The sequence below is a fragment of the Bidens hawaiensis genome, unplaced genomic scaffold (genome assembly GCF_021521415.1).
Source record: "Bidens hawaiensis isolate Kalapana, Puna unplaced genomic scaffold, B.hawaiensis_p1.1 tig00004497_1, whole genome shotgun sequence".
NCBI lineage: Eukaryota > Viridiplantae > Streptophyta > Magnoliopsida > Asterales > Asteraceae > Bidens > Bidens hawaiensis.
Window position 1 is genome coordinate 1,529,519 of NW_027491272.1, and position 25,463 is coordinate 1,554,981.

General features: G+C 31.7%; 1 pseudogene across 1 annotated transcript; it reads right to left on the minus strand.

Moving 5' to 3' along the window:
- Nucleotides 1-5,787: 5,787 nt before the first annotated feature.
- On the minus strand, nt 5,788-14,752 carry LOC143626774 (protein ALWAYS EARLY 3-like; annotated as a pseudogene). Its single transcript, XR_013152483.1, has 17 exons — nt 14,657-14,752; nt 14,402-14,464; nt 13,467-13,544; nt 12,844-13,018; nt 12,486-12,718; nt 11,422-11,662; nt 11,194-11,256; nt 10,304-10,545; nt 9,920-10,206; nt 9,684-9,878; nt 9,129-9,411; nt 8,872-9,060; nt 8,686-8,784; nt 8,413-8,556; nt 8,116-8,331; nt 6,070-6,327; nt 5,788-5,966 (listed from the first exon to the last, which is right to left on the minus strand). The product of XR_013152483.1 is annotated as a protein ALWAYS EARLY 3-like (transcript).
- Between the last annotated feature and the right edge of the window lie 10,711 nt (nt 14,753-25,463).

Genomic DNA, 25,463 nt, shown 5'->3' on the forward strand with positions numbered 1-25,463 from the left:
ATTCAGTTCGGATAGCTTTGGTTTATTATACGGGCTGTTGGAAAATGATTTTTATAAGTATTGGGGCTGAATTGGTTTTCGGTTACTCAAACGGGTCGGTACAACGCGCATTTGCGTTTATTGAATAGTTAGTGCGTTGTACTTGCGAGTTACCGACCCATCCAACTCGTGTAGTGTCGTGTGGACTTGTTGGCTGTGATTTTATTAATTTTGGTCCACACGGGGCTGATTTGGTTGTTAAGAGCATAAACAACTCATAAACGCGCATATTCGTTCAACTAGCAACTTCCGGGGGTATTTTGGGAATCCTTTGTCACCGGGATTAGCTAAGGGAGGTTTTGGTAAATACAAGACCCCGGGGGCTGTTGTAATTGAACTTGGTGAGTTCGACGCTTTAGGTAACTCGAACCATGTTAGAACGTCTCGTAGGATAAACGAGTCATCTTAATGTCAATAGTATTGATTGTATGTAAACCGACAGGAGTTTGAGTTGTGGGGCTACATAGGTATCCTCTAGCCTTGTGGTGAAATCATACCTAGTGTCAGGTGAGTTCATGATGCCCCTTTTTAATCTTTTTACGTTTTGGGCTAGCATACACACCGTATTACAATTTTACCCGATTTTACTTGTTACAACTATTTGGATGGTATTACATAGCCTCTTTCGTATATGTGGATTTATGAAAATATGTGTGATTTATATTTTATGCCTTAGGATATTATAGACTCGTTTATGGTCTTATATTCCTTACAGTTACATTTATTATTTATGGTCTAGGCTCGAGGATACTATTAGGCCTAATATTGATTCCTAGATTATCCATTATTTATGGATTGAATGTGATGATATGGTTTGGTTGAATGTTTGAATTAGATGTTTATAAGTGTGTATGTGAATGTGTATGTGTTGGTAAACTGTGACCGGGTCAAATATATTACTCGGGGAAGACCCGGGGTGGGGAGGCTCGTGTTGCATGTTTATGTCCCAGCGGGTCAAATATATTACTTGGGGATGACCCGGGGTGAGGAGGCCCGCCGTTCTGTAAACCGTGGTCGGGTCAAATATATTACTCGGGAAAGACCCGGGGTGAGGAGGCTCGTATCACGTGTTTAGGTATGTTAAACCGTGACCGAGTCAAATATATTACTCGGGGATGACCCGGGGTGAGGAGGCTCGTGTTGCGTGATTTTTGTCTTATTAAACTATGACCGAGTCAAATATATTACTTGGGGATGACCTGGGGTGAGGAGGCTCGTGTTGCATGATTTTGTTGGTTTTTGTTAAACCGCGGCGGGGTCAAATATATTACTTGGGGAAGACCCGGGGTGAGGAGGCCCGTGTTGCATGTTTATGTCCCAGCGGGTCAAATATATTACTTGGGGATGACCCGGGGTGAGGAGGCCCGCCGTTCTGTAAACCGTGGTCGGGTCAAATATATTACTCGGGGAAGACCCGGGTGAGGAGGCCCGTATCACGTGTTTAGGTATGTTAAACCGTGACCGAGTCAAATATATTACTCGGGGATGACCCGGGGTGAGGAGGCTCGTGTTGCGTGATTTTTGTTTTATTAAACTATCACCGAGTCAAATATATTACTTGGGGATGACCCGGGGTGAGGAGGCTCGTGTTGCATGATTTTGTTGGTTTTTGTTAAACCGCGGCGGGGTCAAATATATTACTCGGGGAAGACTCGGGGTGAGGAGGCCCGTGTTGCGTGTTCGATCAAGAAAAGATACTTATTATTTTATTCATTTATGATTTGATTAAGAAGAATTATTTATGATTTTATGGACCCATGATTTGACAAAGAAAAATTATATAACTAATTACTCATGATTTTCCCCTACATTTCATACTCAATTTAAATTGTTTAACGAATGTCGTTTATGAAAACTTGAACTCACTCAGCTCTAGCTGACTTTGTGTGTATGTTAGATTGATTGTCAGGTTATGGGTTGGAGGTTATCGCTTGGACGTGCTGGATACTACTCGGAAGGTTGAAGGCATTTCTGGTCAAGGATTTCAAATAAAACAGACATTTTATTTTTATTTGATTTTGGACACTTGTACACGCGTTTGGGATTTTTAAATACTTACACTTTTTCCGCTGTTATTTACTCTGAACTTGTTTTAAATAAAATAAATCATTTGGTTTTTTTTTTAAATTTTTGTGAATTTGTGGACGTGATTACCAACTGTAGGATTCCCGGGATTCAGGGTCTTACACAAAAGTTGACATTCGCGGCGCATAAGTTCAGAACGCATATCTTTCGGGGCGTATAAGGCTTATCCATTGACCATATGTTTGACCTTTGGACTTATATGTTGATTCGGGATCTTATACGCTATTCAGAACTTATACGATGAATTGGGTACTTACATGTTGACCAGATTGTTGACCAAGTAAACATATCCGTTGACCAAGTTGTGAACATGGATAATTTGAACGCTTTTGTTTCTCAACCTTCAAGTTTACTTTAAAAACTTAACCTCGAGAATGAGATGGAACCTCGAACAAACCGCCTAAGTTGTTAAGAATGGAGGATTGCTCCATGGCTGATAAGTTCGAGACGTATGTTTAGGCGTTGAACTACGATACATGGATAGCTATGGAAGAGGAGTACCTAATCCCAAAGAATGAGAATGGAAGTAACTACCGAATTTCACATATATAAAAAAGGGATAAAGCTACACTTTTAGGGAGAAGAAAATGTTAAACCTTTTCCAGCAAGCAATTAAGTGTAGCACCCCGGCTTAAACGGAAACGCCTGAGGGTGACGTACAGATTTTTCAAAACACATGTGACACTATTAAGTGACAATATTATTATTAATTATTTTCAGCATCTATACATAAATTTGAAAATAAAGAAATACAAGTAAAATAATAACAATTAAACAACTTATCCATTTATTTAAAATACCCTAAATTCTAAGGTCTTCTCCGAGTGTTATCCTCTAATAACGGTCCTTGTAGCATATATATATATATAAAATAAAGGTCAACTAAACGAATAGTTGGTGAGTTCACACAAGTTTTGATATATATAATATAAAACATACAATTCCATGAGTCAAGTGTAATAATCGCGCAAGTAAGGTCCTTTTCAGTTGGTAACAGCCAACGTACTCAGATAATCGAGCAAGCAAGGTCCTTTCCAGTTAGTAACAACCAACGTACTCGGATAATGAGGCCCTTTTCACTCATAATAAAATGGTGTTACGTGCAAAGGGGGGCGTATGATCATACTTATGAGGATACCACGTGCAAGTAAGTTTTGAGTAAGTAATCAAGTACAACGCAAGTCCATGATATGAATTGTAGTTTGTAAACGAAATAGTAAATGCTTTGAATTTGTAGGATATATATGCTACCCCCAAAATGTAAAAGCGTTAAAAAGAGGATGTGAGAAACTCACCTTGAAAATGAGGATGAAAGTTTGAAAGAGTAGAACAAACGAGGCGTAGAATCACGATGGATTGTCCTAAACAAGTAATTCATTTTAGTTAAACTCATTTCTATTTCCTCGATCAACGCCTCAACGCCAGCAACATTCAAGTAGGGATTTAAAGCGGCGGCACAAGTAAAATCAGTAGTATGTCTTCAAAATATTTTTGGAACTTCTTCTTCATTGGCTCAACAATATTTTTGAAAAGATAAATTCTTGTTTTCAAACTCTTTGAAATTCAATGAGATGTTATATAATTCTTGCAACGCCCAACAACTAGTAGGATAATAAATCCCCGACAATTTAGTTGTTGTGTTTTTGAAAACATCAGGATACTCCAAGAAATAGCCGATAGTTGTTTGCACCGATCCACAAGAGTTTTATGATACACTTGTAATGTTTCTTGTTGGGAAAAAGCACAAGATTGCTTATTACAAGTTGAGTTCCAACGGGTTGGAACGTCCCAATTCGACCCCAAATATTTTCTTTCAACTAACTTGTAATAGTTTTTATATTCAAGATGTCTTCTTTACCCACTTTTGAAAACATCTTATAACATATATCTAAAGCATCTCAAACTGGCTTCCATGGTTTATTGGCAAGACCTTCTTGAGCAACCAAATTGATAATGTGGGCAACACATTGAGCATGAAAAACTTTCCGTACAAGGTGGTGTATATTTTATATAAAATTTTTCAACCGCCTTTGCATTGTTTGTTGGGTTATCAAACGATATTGAAAATATTTGTTTTTCCTCAAGTTATAAGTCGTTATTACCTCATCCAAAATTTCAAACAATTTTTCGGCTGTATATGGAAACGGAAAGTTTTCAAACGCGATGGTGCGTTTCATCAGTTGCCAAGTTATCGGATCAACCCAATGAGCGGTGACACAAAGGTACGATTCCGGTAACTCATGTGGTGTCGACCAAACATCACTAGTTAAATTGACACCCGTTTGTATAGTTGCAAAAAACTCAATTAAATCTTTTTTTGCACGTTCTGACAACTTTAGACAATGACATCTAAGGGTGGTACGACTTACATGGGTGTAGCGCAGTTGAAGAGTCTCTCGAATCATAGCCGTCAATTGAGGGTTTTCGAAGTGGTTAAACGGCAAACCTTGTTGAATCTCAAACTTCGTCATCCTATCGTGAACCGCTTTCATGTTGTAACGAAATAGTGTCCCATCTCGACCCAATTCGACTTGGTCCGTTGCGGGAACTTGTTTCAACACCTTGCAAAATTTATTTTTGATGTGCTTTTCTAAAGTTGAGTTCGAATCCCAATTCCAATTCTGCCATACGTCTTCGTTGCGGTTATGAGGGATGACCCTTACAACTTCAAGGTCATCTTCAACAAGAACCGGATCAATAAAAAACGAAAGCGGAAGTTGCCTTCCTTTTGCCCTTGTTTTTTGCTTGCCATAATAACAAGTGGTGGTGGAAGTGAAAAAAATTGGAGGCGTATGTAGGTTCGTCAGGAGTGTCAAAACGAGTGTAAACCGATAAGTTTTTTTGGTGTTTTTAAGTTGGGGTGGTAAAACAATTGATCAAAGACCCCTTTATATAGTTTTAGTAGCTCAAAAACCGGTTCCAACGGCTATATTTTGAACCGCAACCTTAGGTCGCAAAAACCCGGTGGAACTGGTTATTCCGGGTACGAACCAGAACCGGGTATGAACCAATTTCTAAGAGGATATTTAGACCTATGTAGGGTTTTCCGGGTAAAATAAAACCCAAACCGGGTATTAGGTATACCGGGTACGAACAGGAACCGGTTTTTTTGTGCACCTCTAGCGCCACTGACCATCAGAGGTTAGACGGGGCTATGTTCCAGGGTGACCCTTCGCATAAGGGTTGCCACTTGAGCTGCCATGTCGGACCAGTGGGGTTTGCCCACTAGTATATACTGGCCAGCCTTACTTTAAAGAAAAATAAAAGCAATGGACAAATCCCATGGAGAAGACATTAAGAATCCAAAATTACCACACTAACGTAATTAAAACAAGTCATTGTCCAAGCCGGTACGTGTTGGTTTCTACTTTCTAAACACTTTTTTAACACAGCTGAAGAAGCTAATCTCTTTGCATTAACTACATCAAGCTTCATTTAAACACTTCAATAAAAATCAAATCTCAACAAAGTTGTAAATGTTATGAGATTTGGCAAATGAATTTCTATAACAAAGAATAAGCAATGAAGATTAGAATACATTTCTATCAAAAAGTAAACAATACCGATTAACTGAATACGAAGATACAAATAAAACTGTAGAATAAAACAACTAGGGTTGACGTTGTATAAGTAACAATAACTATTAATGATAATGATATAAGCCTAAGATTAGGAATTTAGGATGGAACAAGAGCAAGTATCTGAGTTTTAACTCTTCCCATGCACATTTCTATCTCCCTATATATCCCAAGGTTTTCAGAGCACTGCGGTTGTAACTGTGTAAAAGCCGAATCTATCATTTGAACCACATCACCTGGCGGGTACTGTCTTTCACTACACATCTACACAAAAATACCAAACCAAAACGGTTCAATTTTGATTGTCTGAGCTTTTTTTTTATTTTTTTTTTCCAAAATGTTGTAGTTTGTAAAATATATTACTCACCTGTATCGTCCGATATGTAGCAACACACGACACGATAAGATCAGACAAGATTGTTGCCTCGGAATCACCCCGCGACTTGGAATCCAAAGGCTGTGAAGGGTCCAGGGTGTTTTTATATGCAACAACCCCGTTGCCTTGTTCTGATGGTCTGAATGTTGATGGCCCGTATTCAGTTGGGTTTTTTCGCGCACCTAGAGATTCAAAAACTGCTGCAACACTTGATGGAACACTTTGATCCGCCTGGATTTTAGACATTGCCTGTTACATTCATTAGGTTACAATTTAATCAACTTTAATCAACCTCGATTAAGATAGTGACGGCTTATGTTACGTATATTTATATGGATGTGTTCAGTTTTAGGCAGTTAACTGTGAGAACCGCATATGCTCTTGGTTACACACACACATATATATTGTATGGGCACCAAATTTTAAATACTATATATCAGAGCCATCTCCGAGAATCACTTAAAACTTTTGGGCTCGGGGTTAGTAAAAAAGTAGGCCCCTAAATTATATAAACTCAATAACTCATATATAATTTAAATAATTGTGATAACACTAAACAAAATAAAAAGTATTATAACAAAATGAATTAATTTAAATACTTAAATGAATCGTGAGCCTCATAGCATTTTTTGAAGCAAAAATCTTGATCAACTCCTTGTAATACATACTCTCTGATATATCGTTCTCAATAGCATTAACGATTTAAATGATTAATGGTAATGGTAAAATTATGATCTAGATGGGCTAACGGGTCAGGTCGCGCATAATAAAATATGATACATAAAATACGATAAAATAAGCAATGAAAACAAATCACAAATAAGTAAAGTCAACAATCGGAAATAACTAAATTCATTGGGCAATCTAATAAGCGTCTGTGTTTGGGACCAAAAATGGGGCATATTTTTTTTTTACCTTTAGTTAGCATTTTGATTTAAAAAAACAGTTACAAAAATATCAGGTGAAGACTCGAACATGCATGCTCTTGAAACAAAAATGAAGGCTTGTTCACTCCACCATGTACAATTAATTAATTGTAACTTCTCTCTAAAACAATATTTTATATATATATATATAGAAAAGGGTTCAAATAAGAATAAAGAGTTTCCTAAGAATGGTAAGAACCAATATATTTTTGACATTTGGCATTAAAACCTATGGTAAAAGAATAATTCTAGGAAACTATGTCGGTTATAACAGTGAAAGAGTAATTCTAGGAAACTATGTCGGTTTTTGGTAATTTTAAATCTCAACCCTTGGATCCCCTAATCTAATGGCCCATGATTATTCTTGCCATTCCTAGAAAACATTGTCTTTTTACAATAACCTATCCCTATATATATATATATATATATAATATAATATATTTTTGTTTCTAAAGTTTCGGGCCACCAAGGGAGACAGGGCCTTGGGCTGTAGCCCACTTCGCCCCTCCCTTGGACCGGGCCTGCTATATATATTCTTACAAAACTTGTGAAATATCGTATATATCCAATCAAATTTAAAATATCATATTCATATAAATCCATTTTAACATAGTTCATAAAAAATAATTCATAATACGGCCATGTCACACTTAACTTTCTTAAAACTTAATAGTTTTATTATTATCTATTTTCTAATTCATCTTTGTACTGTTTCTGTTTCCATTTTTCATTTTATATAACGCTTTTATTATTGTTTTTCCAATTGACTCGATATAATATCCTTCTTAAATATCCTATTTCTTCATATATTTTTGTGGTTCATAACAAAAAAAATGGACAGCACATTTATGAAAATAATGAAGAATAGCATGTCCGATCCTTGGTCTATATATTATTTGGCCCAGTTCGCTGAAAATCAGCCAATTGGAAAAGCAGTACAAAATTAAAAATGAAAATGAAAGTAAAAACCGAAAAAGAAGTAAAAAAGATGACTTAAAATGGATATAAATGAGATTTTAAAGTTCAAGAAAATTAAGGGTATCAGGTCATAAAATATTCCTATTACATATATACACACACACACACAGAAGATTTCAGAACTTCTGATTACCTGCATGGCAGTATGTACAAGTTTGTGTGCTTCAAGTCTTGAGCCATTCACAACTTCAACAACATTAGACGACAACTGATTACTGGATGTAAAATTGTCAACAGAACTCATAGGACCACCAACACCAGCATAACTGGATTGGACCTTCTGCCACGGAGGCAAATGGTTTACCGGGTATGTGTTACGTTGTCTCAAATTTAGAAGAGCCAAAGTAACCTGAGACAATATTTCCACATTTCATCACGTAAAAAAACAATCACATGTGTCAGCAAAATAATATCAAAATCAGAAACATGCCTGCTCGCTAGCTTCCTTTAGCTGCACAAGTACCATTGCATATTCCTTTTTGAAGCTTTCAGATACCTTCATCTCCGTTTCTGTCTCGTTTTTGTGATTCATCAAGCCATCGTTTACAAGCTTAAGCTCCGTTAATATCGCCTCCTGAAATTCAAGTATATAACTTCCGGATATACATCATTAAAATTTGGGGACCAAACTTGCAATATGGTCAAACCACAAGGACCATTTGTGCAATTTTCCCTAATATATATTAAACAGAAATCTCATTACCTTTTTATCTAGAGCACGAGTAAGCTCAGAAAGTGCACGTATATCAGTTTCTCTTGACTGTATTTGAGAAACGACAGGGGCAACAGGCCCGTTATGTCCCTAAAGAAACATTCACTGTTCAATCCCTATAACTTATATCTTGAAATGCAGATGCAACAACTATTATTTAGAGTTTCAGTAACAGACCTGCCGCTGACTCATCATGGCAATGGTGGGACCCTGTTCACTTGAAGTATGTAACATCAACGATCCAGTAACTGATTGAGGCAACCTTGTCTCTCTAGAGTTCATAGTAAATCTATATAGTGCATTGTTCTCTCTCCTCAAAGCTTCAGGCATGTTATCCAACAGGTTTGATGGCATACAATTGACATCCTATCAGAAAAAAATAGTTAATATTGAGCACATAAATAACTGAATTAAAGTGGGGTCCATGACCATACCTTAACAAATGCAACACCTAATTCGGGTCGATCAAACTGTATCCTGCACTTATCATGATCAACAATTAGCACACTTCCATCATGAACTTCTCTGGACTCTGGGTGAATTGCAACCACGCGTTGACCAACAGCCAATGGGCGGGCCAAGTCGGTTGGTAATCCTTCTCGTGTCCCATTTCGAAGCTCGGTGTAATGTTTCCTAACCGACTCCCGATACTGCCAAAGTTTTTCCCTTTCTTCACGTAAGAAATTTGTTGAGAACCTCCGAGGCTTCCCCAATGAACTGGAATAAAATTATGAAAACATAAATAGATAACAATATAATTAATAATAATAATAACAACAACAAATGAGGGATGATGGTTTGGTTAGCCTGCTATCGTCGATGTCAATCAAAATCCAAATAAAAATTAGGAATTAAACAAATATAATGGAAAGAGGTAGAATGGTCATTAAGTAAAAATTCACTAAAGTGGGTTTGTATGATATTTTTAGTTATAGTTGGGTATATATGAAATTAATCCATGATAAATAATAATAATTAAAATAATGCACCTTCTTATGACACTCCACTCAACCTTGGTTAATCTTGGAATGTGACCTAACCAGACATGATCTAAATATTCTACAAACTCCCGTTTAGCAAACCAAGGGTAATCAATTGCACTATAAAACCACTCGTATGTGGCCCATCTGCGCACCGTAGATGATGAAAGGTAACCAGTAGCCTTATCCTGCGAAAGTCAAAACCTTATTTCAGTTACAAATTCTGTTAACCGAGACAAATAGACAATAAAGAAAGTTGAGGAATAACCTTTAAGTTGCGGCTGATCTTTTTATTGGGTTTCTCTTTTGAATTAACCTTTGTCACTCTATTTGGAGTCGCCTTGCGTTTGTTTCGTCGTTTGGATGGCAGTGCTGTTGATATTGCTGAGTCAGCAGCTCCTGTTCTTGATGTGTTACTATTTGAAGAAGAATACTCCACAAGTTTTGTAGATTTACTTATCTTTGAAGGTGCAATTTCTTCTTTGGTGCCTATGACTTTATTTGCACATTTTTCTTCTTCATTTTCAGGGGCCTAAATACATAATACATAAGAAACAAATATATCATAACAGCATATCTAGTTAGCAATAAAAAAACTGGAAGATGATTTATATTTTTATCTAACTTACCTCAAACGATTTGTTTTTTCTTTTTGATGATTTATTAGTAGACTGGTATAGTTGTTTTCCTGTGGATAAAGCCTTGTAATCAACTTTTGATTCCCTTCCCGGTTTGAACTTTCCAATTTTAGAAGCATCGGATCTGCAAAACTCGGTAAGTGCTTTCTCAATGCCAGCTGGCACCTTGGTTTTGTTTCTTTGGTGAGAAGTTGAAGCAGTTGGTGGCTTATCCTCTTTCAATACCGGTGATTCTTCAGACAGAGAATGCAAACGTATCATTAAAATGTAAAATCATTATATTGGGAAGCTGTTTATGGGTCTGAAATCAAAAACCATGTCTGAATGTTTTTTTTTTAGTATAACTTATTTTGATAGCATATTTTAGTTACAAACTTAATTACATACTGTTTGTATACATTAATTTAATTATTTATTTTATAATTTAATTAATTTTTTAAATTAGACTACTTATTTACAATTGAAATTACCTATATTTTGTGCCTTTAATTTTATATATGTAGTTATTACTTAGCAAACTAATTACATTAAAACATACTTAAAATAACTATAAATGCAAAATAAAATATTAAAACTGACATTCAATATTGGGCTTGTTTTATAATAGCTCAGCAAAATTGTTTTAATATATATATATATATAGATAGATAGATACTAATCCTATATATATATATATATATATATATATATAATTTGTATAAATTAACTCTTAACATTTAACAGTTATACAGATTCATCAATCTATGGCATTAAAGACATTGTCATAAAGAGTTAAAACCAAACGTATAGGAACTTAATGTGATCAAAATATACACCAAACTTGATATAAAATGTCAAAGCGAATAGTGTTACACCAAAACCTATAAGCAGTATGTGTTTACCAGACTGTATCATCAGTGACAAGTCAGCCAACGTCTGTAGTGCATCCAAGCCAGAACTTTCATCTGCACAAATAATAAAAGTGTAACGAATTAAGAACTAATCCTATTATAAACACAATAACTAAAATGTATTATTGTTTTGTAATAATCAAAGACCTGCAAAATGGGTGATCATATTTAATATCCTTTACATTTACAAAACTAAATTAAAGCTATTAGCCATTTTACCTTTGAAGAAATGCTTTTTGTTCCTTTTTCTTTTACCTTGTGATGAAGATTGCTCAATATTTTCATCTGTACCACTGCATGCTTCCACACCATCATCAAATTCATTATCGTCTTTTCGATTATGTAACTTTTTCCCTTTCTGATAAATTTCTTCATTTTCAGCTCCCCCGCTTCCTGAACTGCCCTCAAAACCGTCTTCATCAATTAAACTACCATGAAGCTTTGTCCTCAATGTGTCCAACTGCAAATGCAATGTCATACATAAAGAGAGTACGGTAGAAGATAGCCCCGCCAAATGAAATAATTTTATCCAGTCCTCAAACTTTTTCAGTAAACAAATAACCTTACTAAAAGAATATTTCTTTTAGTGGTGTGCATGTAACCGAAATAATCGATCCGTAACCGAAATAAACAAGCATAACCGAACCCAACCCAAAACTAATGGGTTGGTTAATGTTTCCGAATTTCGTATTCCGTTTGGGTTTTGCGTGTATTGAAAACAGAAAAAATCAAACCATTTATAACTGAACCAAACTTCGCATGTACTGAAAGCTGAAAAAATCAAACCGACTATTATAACAAAGCCCGTAAAAAACTGACTTTAGTTATTAAATATATAAATTTATTAAATATATGAATTTTATTTTTACTTTTTAATGTTAAGTAACTTATAAGAAAACTAATAAACAGTGTAGCCCACACGTGTAATCATCAATTTAAAAAAAAATAGGCCCAAAGTTTCAGACCCAAATTAATTATTTCGGGTCAGTTTTTTGGGCCCATAATTTCAGGACCAAATGTGCAAAGAATCAGAAAAAATTTAGGCCCACTTCATTATTTTGGGTCATTTTTCGGCCCAAAATTTCAAGCCCAAATGGCAAAGCCAGAAAAACTAACCCAAACCAAGCCCATTGTGGAGACTGAAAAACCAAAAACCGAACGCTTTTCAAGAACCCAAAAACCGAATTTTGGCTTTTTGGTTCTGTTTGGCCAAAACCGACCCAAACGGCCCCGTGCACACCCTATACTCTGGGAGTATATAAGAAAAGTAATCAAATTATTACAATTTTTTGTCTGCCCTTCGAAGGTGTGGTTTTCATGTGGTGTGGTGATTGAGAAACTTGAGGGGAGCCTCCTCTTTGTAAAGCCTCAGTTAACGCCAAGGCAGCACCATGCGCCACATCATCAGCATCTCTCTTTTGGCCTCTTTTGTGTGGTGAGACATAACTCCCGCTGTTATCTCTTCTTGATAAGTGGTTAATAGGGAAGCGAGGTGTCCTTTTCCTAACAGTACATCCTACATTATATTTAAAACAATTAGCAGTGAATTTTACATAAATAACAATATATCAAGCAAAGAGAGAGAGAATTTGAATGACAATAGGACAATCATAGTATAAGTGTATGACTGAAGGAATATACCATCAGATTCCCTTCTCCTCAATGGTGGCAAAGACCTATCACGTGAACCAACTACCATAAATTGCAATTGATCTTCGGGTTTATTATTTTGCTGAGGCGGTTGGTTCGTGCGTTTCTTAGGCCTGCGGGTTAATTTTGACACGTCATTGATCTCTTGATCATTATCACTTCCTTCCTGTTAATATACTACATTAGTTGACAGCATTTCATTTATCAATACAGTTAAAGGAGTGTCTTTTATCGCCATAAAAGTAACATAATCAGTAAAACAAGAACTAAAAGCATAGTTTAAAAGGATAGTACTGGCAATTGAAGGACCTTAATATCTTACATAATATTTCAGAAGTACATTGTAAACAGTTGGACTGAAAGGGGCAACATAAGTTATAGAAAAAGGGGAAAAGTTATAACTTGTATATAACAATGAAGGCAGTTATCAAAATGGAAGATTTAGCAAATATTTAAAAGATAATGTATAACACAAAAAAAGTAAAACAATTTTTATCGTGTTAATAGCATTCGATGCATAAGACCCTGTATTTAAACAATACCAAAGTATATACTTAGCAATATCAACACAAAAGCAACAAAACAATTTAAATAAAGTGTGTATACAATCTCACCATGGCATTATAATGATCAGACACCATTGCAACTAACCCAACCACAGAAGCTGTTCCCTCCGGCAAGGATAAATACGCCTGCAAGTTAGAAGTGTCAAATGGTTAATCTTCAAGCCTAGAAGTTGCTATCAGATCATCAAAAAGTAAGCTTTGAAGCCCCGAAGTTAATACTAGGATAACAATCAAATTCATTTTCAAATAGGTTTGCATCTATTTTACAAAATACATATACACATTAACTTCCAAATAGGCATGCATCTATCATGTCACTAACGACATGTGTGACAGCTCAGCACTTTTAGTGTATCCTACATTCCTACTCAATGTTACCCCCAAATCTGGAATCCAAGCCTTAATGCAACTAGCATATTTCTTTTTCAAATTAATTATTAATGCACAAACAGAATATACTCCTTGAGTCCTTGAAACATTACTTGCTAAACTTAGATAATTTAATTCATCTGAAGTCAGAACACTGGCATATACCTATCAAAAAGTTTCATTTTAAACTTGTCTGGTCATTATGAGACTTTTATTTGGCATGACAAAACTCCTTTATGAATAACTAGAGGCAAACATTTCAAACTGTTTACCTATAAATGGATCGATTTGGGCTATGTTTTATCTCTAAAGTGTCAACAGGGTTAAGATAAAGGATTTAACTAGAGAAGAAATGTGCCAAATAATTGCCGAAGTGTACTCGGGTGCATTAAACTATCTGCATCATCTTTTAAGAAAAAAACATTTGATTATTATATTAATATATATTTGTAATCATAGTTAGCACAAAACTTAGTGAAAATTTCTAAAGCATTAACTTTTTTGTGGGTCGGCCCAACCCACCACAACCCATTTACCCCGTTACCCAACCCACCAAAATCGATTGCTTATTCTACAGAATGAAATTTAGTGAAGGTTGAATTATGATTATTTACCCTATTCATAGTGTAGAGAGCCTCGACCATTTCAGAGTTCCTGGTGCGCACCATGGAAGCCACCTAAAATTTGAAAGAAGGAAAAGCATATGCATCAGCTAATCAGATTCTAATGTGAAATACAACTGGCCATGGTTCTGTCTTGAACACGTTAAGAAACTGTAAGTAATGTCAGCATGTCACAGACACAAATTTATTTTTTTATAAAGCAGTCATGTTCATAATTAAAGTTAAACCACAAAGAAGAAGATAAACCTTCTTCCAGTCTTTTCCATACTTCCTGTAAGCTTTATAGAAGCGCTCAACCTCTTCATCAGTCCATGGAGATCCTAACATGTCAGAAAGCTTCCTCTTCTGCACAAAAGAAGCCGAAATATTATTATTATTATTAGGCAACTAAAACAAACAAAAATGAAGAATTCTATTGAAAGAGTAAAACACTGATTGGGTGGATGTAACCATTTAAAGAACAAAGTAATACAAAGAAAGAATCAGCGAGAAGTGTCAAGAACTAGTAAATGCTATGTATTGATATCTATATTACTTAAATCAGCAAAAGAATGCCTAAAACCTGACCGTAACTAGGGGTGATCATAAATCGGGTAAGAGCTGACCAGGTTATTTACAATAAGAATACCATTAAACTGGTCAACCGATCAGACCCAATTTGGTGACCCCTAACAGTAGCAAAGCCTCTGCATACATGTGTAAAAGAATGAGAATGAGAATTCAAAGTGAAGTAAAAACTGGCCTGTGGGGCGGTGGATTTATTAGCAGCAGTTTTAGTAGGAGAGACGTGAACATAATCGGAATAGCGCCTGTTGACACTTCTAGACTTCCTCGTTGACGCCATCTATCTGAATGACCGACGGTAAACAACAAAAGTACAATTGTTATTCAAAAATCAAAATCACACCATACCAGTATTGAGTCGAATCGGTGAAGGGTTTATTGAAGATGAAGATATTAGGGTTTTGTTAATCCAACCCCCTTTCCTTTGGATCGATCTGTCTTTGTGTTTTTTCCTTTTTGCTTTTGATTTTGATTTTGATTTTGATTTTGAAATCAGTTGAGTTTCAATCTTCTGGGCTTTATATATCTTTCAAATTTAGCCTTTTTTTTATAAAAGCCCCTTCCATATGCATCTAATACACAAAATGCCACTACTTTGTAGGCGGATTAGAGAAACTTTGTACATGGTTCGTTTTATGTTTTTTCTATACTATATCCACCTATTCTAATAAAGTAAAATAAATGGAGACACTTGTTATGTTTTGGTTAATTCTTATAATTTTTTTCCTCCAAAACTAATATACCCTAATAAATCAATAATTATTCACTTTTCTTTTACACTATATTTATATAATATTTATATATTTTTATAAATATAAATATTAACATATTATTTTACCATATATTTCAAAATACTTGGTGAATTTTAAAAACCAACAACAAATCATGTTTCTCAAATGAAAATTGTTTTGGGTTTTTGAGGAAGTTAAATATGATTTTATGGGTCAAAAGTTGGTAAATAGATTGTTTGGTACAAGTTAACTACATTTAGGTCAATTTTTGTTACAGGTAAAAAATGAAAATTTTGAGTATTTTTAAAAGTTTGAGAATGCAAAATAGATTTATCGTCAAATTTGTTATGGGTTCAAATTGTTGACTTTAAAATGTCAAAAGTATGAAAGTTAGAATTTTAAACATGATTCGGGTTTCAAGTTTATTTTTAAGGGCATTTTTTGAAATAATCAAAAGGTTTGGGATTTGGCAAATTGACTATTTTTCCCCCAACTATTAAAACTTAAGAAAAGATTACGAACACTTTCGACATACCTCCCCCATGCCTATCAATACTTCTAACTTTTATCAAATTTCAAACATATACGTCAACGTTAATTTTTCCTTCAATTGTGATTAGAACGTTGTACGGGAAGCATGTCATGCAAAACTATGTTCAAATGAAACAAAATATTCATAAAATTGAATGGGTTAACATGTTATTTTTTATGTTGTTATTATGACAAAGTTAAGAAGCCCTCTGAAACTTATCAAAATCTTTTTTATGGTGTAGCTCAGAAAACACATAGTTCTTGAAGAACATTCATTGTTACAATTTAATATCCTACTTTCTTTTAATGGGTGGTAAATTGATAAATATATCAATAAAGGTAACGCCACTTTTGTATTTAGGCTGGGTGGTTAGAACTACTATCGTATGATAAGTCTTATTTTCGAAATTGATTCATAACCATTCAATTATACATATATGACACCGAGAATGAATTTTTCAATAGAAAGAAGCATTCTCGAGTATGATTTTACACGGACATTTTTTTATTAAGTTCATTTAAAAAAACCATTTTGTGATATAAATAAAATCAATTTATGTACACATTGTATAGATACAAGCATAGATGTAATACATTTTTTTTCAAATACGCCATGTAATTATTTGTTTTACTTATAATTTTATAATTTGAATTATCCCGTGTATAACACGGGCTCTAAAACTAGTATAATAATGATACTAGTTTGAGGCCCGTGTATTACACAGTAATTGATAAAAAATTTAAACTCTAGCAATTAAGTGAAACTCAGTCAACAAAAAGCATCATATATTGTTAACTACGTTAGGTACCCGTGTAAAACACGGGTTAGAATAGATAAATTTATTTAAATAATAACACAATGCGAAATATAAAAAATATGTTCAACATATAAAAAATATAATATATGATAGAATAAATTACACAATATGAAAATAAAAAGATAAAAATACATAAATCTCAAGATATTTCTTTGTATACAATATTTGTAGTTTAATTTGTAACTTTTTCCTTCATATTAAAATTAATAGTTTTTCAATTTGTTTTTTGTTTCAACTCTAAATAATGGAACACATAGCTGGCCATATCTAAAAAAATAAACAAACCATTTCAAGCGATTGATCTTAACTTTTATTAATTTTCATTGCAAAATAAACATTAAGTGAAAATTTATTTCTTTGAAATTTGAAATTAATTATTTTATCTAAATCAACTTGAAAATTAATTACTTATAAAAGTTTAATATTAATAACTAATACAATATATTTATATAAAACCAAATAATATATTTATGTTGGTATTAAATTTTTTAAACTAGGAAATAATTATTAAAAAGAGCATATAGCATATCAAATAGATAAAAAGAATAAAATCTGAAACTATTAATAAGAAAAAGAAATGCATATTTAATATGAGAGAGAGGGAGAGAGAAAAAAATATTGTAAGGATCACTCACGTGTACTAAATATGGCTTTAAGATCCGTGTAAACACACGGGTTAAAATAAATAAATTTATTTAAATAATAACACAATGTGAAATAGAAAAAATATTTTCAAAAGATATAAAGATATAATATATGGTATAAGAAATTACACATTACACAATATGGAAATAAAAAGTTGTTGAAAATTCATTAGTCTCTAAATGTTTTTGTGTATACAATATTTGTAATTTTAACCTTCATATCAAAATTAGTAGTTTTGTTTTGTTTTTGATTTCAACTTTAGATAATAAAACATATATAACTTACCATGCGTTAAAAATTAAAACAGGTTGTCTCAAAAACAAATCAACCATCTATAACGATTGGCCTTAATTTTTATTAATCTTTATTGAAAAACAAACATAAAGTGAAAATTTCTCTTTTTTTGAATTTTGAATTAAAATCAACGTGTAAAATCGTTACTTATAAAAGCTTAATATTAACAACTAATACAATGTATTTATATAAAACTAAATAATATATTGATGTTGGTATTAATTTTTAAAGTAAAAAATAATAACCAAAAAGAAAAAAATAATAGATTAAAAAGAAAAAAAGTTTAAATATAAACTATTAATAAGAAAGAGAAATGTATTTAATAAGAGAGAGATGTGGGAAAATTTTGTAAGAAGTTATATTGTGTGATGCCATGTGGTATTGAAAACATTTATTTATTATATAGTATAGATATAGATACAATTACAATTTACATTAGAAATGCAAATTACATAACTAGGATTACACAAATATGTTATAAATAAGTTATGCAAATTACATAACTAGGATTATACAAATATGTTATAAATAAGTAAAAAAAACTTCATTGTACACTACATTTATGGTTGTATTTATCAATATACATCAAAAATCGAAATCTTTAGTTCATGTTCTGCTTGTAACTCTTGATGTAACCACGTATAGTTATTCGTGTGACAAATAAGGTTTGTTCAAGTGCATACCAACCCTAGATAAATGATAAATATATCCATGAAACTAACATTCATACACATAAAATATCATACTTTTTAATCAATTAATATGATGCCATTGAGATCATCTGTTCATATTTATCCAAAAACATTATTATCCCAAAAACCAGATTACATAAACTTTGATGATATAATCATCCTTAGAATCTTTGGAATCTGAAATTGATTGATCATGATAAATTTATTGTCATTAATATTCTATGTAGGAAAATTGGATTCTATTAATCCCAACTATTGACCACTGGTCAATAATAATCCCAACTAACAATCTAACTAGTGACAATCTCAACTTTCAGTTTTGTTACCCACAACAATCCCAGTCTAACAATAGTTAACCTCGTTAAGTTTTGTTGATTTGGTGTATGACATGGCGATTACATGGCGCTGATTTATTTTTTTAATGATATTGCATTTAATTAGTTAATTATATTTATTGTTTATTACAATAATTATAGTTAATGAAATATTAAAAAGAAATAAAGTGGGACCCACCCACCACTAACTTCATCTTCAACCTCCATCCATCCATCCATCATCATCTTCATCCTACTCCACCCCTCCACGACCACTATCACCACCACCGATCATCTTCTCCAGTGAAAATCGATCATACTTGCCACTAGAGAATAAAACATTCCTCTCCATTAAACCGATGGTGTTCTTCGACAAACTCACCGAGAAATCATATATCACCGTCACCACCACACCGACCAACCTCGAACTCGCCGGAAATCGGACGTCATCTCCAACCTATCTTCATTGTTTGTTCAGATCTGCTTATAGTGAAGGAGAGTCGACCCAGATCTGAAAAACGAGTTAGCCGAAGATGTCCAGATCTAGAAAAAGAGGTGGCAGAAGATGTTCATATTTGAAAGCTGGTCATTCCGGCGAGTTATAGGTTGGTCGTTATGGTGAAATGGTGGCGCCGATAGAAATAGGTCGGAGCTCCGGCGAGTTCGAGGTTGGCCGGTGTGGTGGTGACGGTATATATGGTCTCTCGGTGAGTTTGTCGGAGAACACCATCGATTTAACAGAGAAGAATGTTTTATTCTCTAGTTGCAAGTATGAGCGATTTTCACGGGAGAAGATGATCGGTGGCAGTGATGGTGGTTGTGGAGGGTAGAGGAGGATGAAGATGATGATGGATGGAGGTTGAAGATGAAGTTAGTGGTGAGTGGGTCTCACTTTGTTTCTTTTTAATATTTCATTAAATATAATTATTTTAATAAACAATAAATATAATCAACTAATTAAATGCAATATCATTAAAAAAATAAATTATTGTCATGTAATCTCCACGTCATACACCAAATCAACAAAACTTAACGAAATTAACTATTTGTTAGACTGGGATTGTTGTAAATAACAAAACTGAAAGTTGGGATTGCCACTAGTCATATTGTTAGTTGGAATTATTATTGGCCAATGACCAATAGTTGGGATTAATATAATCCAATTTTCCTTCTGTGTATGACAAATTTTAAATTGATTTTATCTTTACAATTAAAAGTTGTGTAATCAAGTAACATATAAAACAAAAAAAATTAAAATATAACAAAATGATTTGTTTCAACTCATATGAATGTAATTCCCATAAAAATGACAAAGACATACTAACTTTAAAGCCATTGTTCAAATAACACTGATTATTCTGAGTTAGCAGAATATCAGAATATTTAAAGTTGTATAAAGTGAATGTAGTGATTCTTATTTATAATAGTTAAAAGTATTAGAAAGGAATGTTGATATTTTGAATACTAATTCCGTGTTATTAGTTAATATTATGAAAAGTTGTTGGAATACTGAGGAGGAGGAGGAGGAAGGGGAAGAAGAATATTTCAGATTTATGGGAGCATGGCAAATAACTTTTTATTGGATTAACTATTTTTTTTAATTAATGTGAAAATAGAATATCCTTAAAATGCAATGAGGAACATGATTAAGTTACAAATAAATATAAAAATAAAAATAAGAAATATTTCTATTAAGTTACATTATAATGAAGGTGTGAATTTTAATGAATTCTTATAACATATTTTAATAATAAATGTTGTAACTGTAATTTTTTTTTAAATTTTGTGTATAACTTTATTATTTTGAATATAAACCATAATAAACACTTTAATTATGTACTAACTAACAGAAAGCATTAGCATAACTCCAATTCGTTGTATATAAAAATAAGATTACTAAGTTAATATAATATTTAAATTATGTAACAAACTGACGGAAACAATATTCTAGGTTTCAATATCTTAAATGATTTTTTGGTTTAAAATTTTGAATGTGAATGCTTTTAATTAAGTAATTTGTCTTATAAGGCATATTAAATTAAATATATTTAAATGTATAAAAAAATATAAATCAAGTCATAAAATATATATTTCTGAAACATTTTAGTTTGAGTTATGGAAGAAAATATTGAAAACTATATATTGATCTTCTTATTGCTAAAACTCTTTATACCACACAAAAAAGTCATATAAATAAATGACAAATAGTTTATATATTAAATCGTTATACATATGGATTATAATTATAATATTCAACTCCAATGATTTAATGCTAAACACCAAGCTATATATATAGGGGGATCAAGAGAAAACTCATCTTTAGAAAGAAAACTTAAAAACTCCTAAAGAATTACTTTTAATTAAAAATAAAAAAATATTTTCAAATTTCTGTTTTTGCCATTATTTTTATATTTTCTTACCCTTTACTCGAAAAAAATAAAAAACATAAATAATTAATAAAAAAACCGCTGTAGTGCACATACGTATTACTGTGCGATACCGTTATATTACACATGTGTATTACTATTTATTTTTGAAGTTAAATAGTGTTTAACTGCATATATTCAATATTTATGTATTGTATATCTGTAGTAGTGTTGTATTATATGCAAAAAAAAATTAATAATAAAATAAAAGTCGATGTAGTGCACATGTGCGTTAATGTTGTATTACACATACGTACTAATGTGTATTCGATGTGCGTATTAGTCTTATATTATATATATGCAATAGTGTTGTATCAAATATGTGCAATAGTGTTGTATTCTATGCAATACAACACTTTTGCATATATGCAATTAACATTATTACACATGTGTACTACACTGACGAGTTACCGACAAGGTTTTTTTATTTTTATTTTATTTTATTATTTTTTTTAACCAATAACAGCATGTAAGAATAATGGAAAACAAAAGAAACTTCAAAAAAAAAAATTTTTAAATTAAAACTAATTTTTTTTGGGAGTTTTTAAGTTTTCTCTTTAAGAGGAGTTTTCACTTGATCCCACCTATATCTATATATATATACATACATACATATATATATATGGCGAGAGCATCAAGAGAAAACTAATCTTTAGAGAGAAAACTTAAAAACTCTTAAAGAATTATTTTTAATTAAAAATAGAAAATATTTTTAAATTTCTGTTTTTGTCATTATTCTTATATTTTCTTACCATTTGCTCGAAAAAAATAAAAAATAATAAAAAAACCCGCTGTAATGCATATACGTATTACTGTGCGATACCGTTGTATTACACATGTGTATTACTATGTATTTTTGAGTTTAATAGTGTTTAATTCCATATATTCAATATTTGTGTATTGTATATGTGTGGTAGTGTTGTATTATATGGAAAATAATAATAATAAAATAAAAGTCGATGTGGTGCACATGTGCGTTAATGTTGTATTACACATACGTACTAATATGTATTCGATGTGTGTAATAGTCTTATATTGCATATATACAATAGTGTGTATCAACTATATGCAATAGTGTTGTATTCCATGCAATACAAATACTTTTGCATATATGCAATGCACACTATTACACATGTGCACTATACCGACGAGGTTACCGACAAAGTTTTTTTTTTTTTTTGAACCAATAAAAACATATAAGAGTAATGGAAAAAAAACTTCAAAAAAATTTTAACAAAAAATTTAAAATAGTTTTTTAGGAGTTTTTAAGTTTTCTCTTTAAGAGGTGTTTTTACTATATCCCACCCCTATATATATATATATATATATATATATATATATATATATATAGGGAGAGGATCAAGAGAAAACTCATCTTTAGAGAAAAAACTTAAAAACTTTTAAAAAATTATTTTTAATTAAAAATAAAAAAAATATTTTCAAATTTATGTTTTTGCCATTATTCTTATATTTTCTTACCCTTTGCTCGAAAAAAAATAAAATAAAAACCCGCTGTAATGCACATACGTATTACTGTGCGATACCGTTGTATTACACATGTGTATTACTATGTATTTTTGAGTTTAATAGTATGTATCAAATATGTGCAATAGTGTTGTATTCTATGCAATACAAACACTTTTGCATATATGCAATGCACACTATTACACATGCGCACTATACCGACGAGGTTACCGACAAGGTTTTTTTTTTGGGAACCAATAAGAACGTATAAGAATAATGAAAAAAAAAGAAACTTCAAAAAAAAATTTAAAAATTAAAAATAGTTTTTTATGACTTTTTAAGTATTCTTTTTAAGAGGAGTTTTCACTAGATCCCACCCCTAAATATATACACATATATATAGGATTTAGTTCATTTTAAAAGTGTTTCTTATTGTGAGAAGTGCGAGAAAAGATTATAACCAATCATAAATTTTCTTTTTAATTTTGAATTATTTAATTGTAGAAGTATATTAGTAAAAAATTTAAGAGTTTCTTTTGGTAATTAATACTAATTAATGTTAAGTTACATATGATTATATATTTATTTTTATTTTTAAATTTGATTTAATCTTCAAACAATTCATAAACAAAACCATTATACTCATACTATAAGAAGTATAAATATATTAACCATCATAAAAACAAATACCTACACAATCATAATATTAACCTACACATACAAAAACTAGTTCATGTTATCAACTACACATATCATCACAATATTTATATATATGCACTTAACTATTTCATGTTAACCTACACAAACACAATACTAACCTACATATACAAATTTACTTCATGTTATAGCCTATCAATTTGTATTTATCTACACATATGAGAATATTAACCCAGATAAACAAAACTTGTTCATGATATCACATATATTTAACAGTATTAACCTAAGCTTGTAAAATATTCGCAATGTAGGAACACATCATGTTTTTTTTATAATTTTAATTATTTTATAATCTATCTTTTATGTGTAGATGAATATTATTTATATGTAGGTGAAAATAAAATGAACTAGCAAGTTGTGTAGGTGAATACGATATATGTGTAGGTAAATATTAGTTATGTATTGGTGAAAAATAAAAGAAACAAAATTAGTGTAGAAGAAAATAAGTTGTGTTGGTAAATATGAGTTATATTTGATAAAAATAAAAATAACTAACAATTTATATAATTGAATATAAGCTCTGCATAAACATTTTTTTTATATGTAAGTAAAAGATAATTCAAATTTGTAACTTTCTACAAAAATTAATGTGGAGAATATTTTAAGAGCAATTAGAGGAATCAGTGCTTTGAACAAATTGGAGATAATCAACGGTTGAGATCGACTTCTCGCACTTCTTACTATAATATCACTTCTCGCATGAACCATCCCATATATATATAGGTATTCACCATGTTTGCAATATTTATACAAAATGTTTGGAGAAAATTGAGAAAATACACATTTTTCTAAGTTTAAATGCATATGAGAAAATTTTAAATCCAAATCTAAAACCAATCTTATATAAAAAAAATTACTCACCACTGCTCGAATCCCAAATTTAAAACAATTTGTAGTTTATTACCACATAAATCCAAATCGACAATAATGGGCCTTTATTTTCTTTAATTTGCAATTATATGTGAGTTGAAAATTTTATTCTAACAGGTTTGCAACTTCAATTATGAAATTTCCATATTTTCTTATTTCACCATTAATGTTAATGAATAAACCACTTAGGATTTACGTTTAATAAAAATAAAGTTGAATTCATATATTGAAATAGCTTGAAGATAAGGACCATATATTGAAATGAGTTGAAAAAATATGAGGAGAGTTATGAGATTGGCAAGTGGCAAAAATGAGTATTCTTTTATTAGAGTAGGTAGATACCACTAATGGGAAAATTAAGGCGTCTATTTTAAGTAATTTACAACATTCAATGCATAAGGTACAACATTCATTAGGGGCAAAATATCATTGTTACATAAAATCTCACGTGCATTTGATTTTTTTCAAAATAATTACAATTTTCATCCCTTAAAGTTACAAGATTGGTCCTTAATTTTTTATTTATATATTCTTTTAATTTTAATTTTAACCCAAATATCCCCCACGTTTTTTGAACGGTCATAACCTTTTCATACGAAAATATTTTTTAAAATAAATGGCATCATAAAAACGAGTATTTTATTATTTTTAATTTGAGTATGATATTGCTATAGTTTTCGAAGTAAAAAAAACATTTTATGTAGAAGTGTTTACGGTTCGGTTTTGATGGCTTAAAATTAAACCATGAGCCAACTTTGCACGTTTATTTCCGTCGTCGAAAACCAAAACTCAACTGTTTAAAATTAAAACCCAACTAAGCCGAACAATTACCAACGATTAGGTTATGATATAGTTTGTACCTCAACAATAAATTGAGTTTCACTTAATTAGAAATTTAATAATCTAATAAAAACTAACCAATTGTCATCAAAAGGCTCTACTCAAGAGTTTTATGACTACATGAAGAGTTTAATGTTAATTATTTTA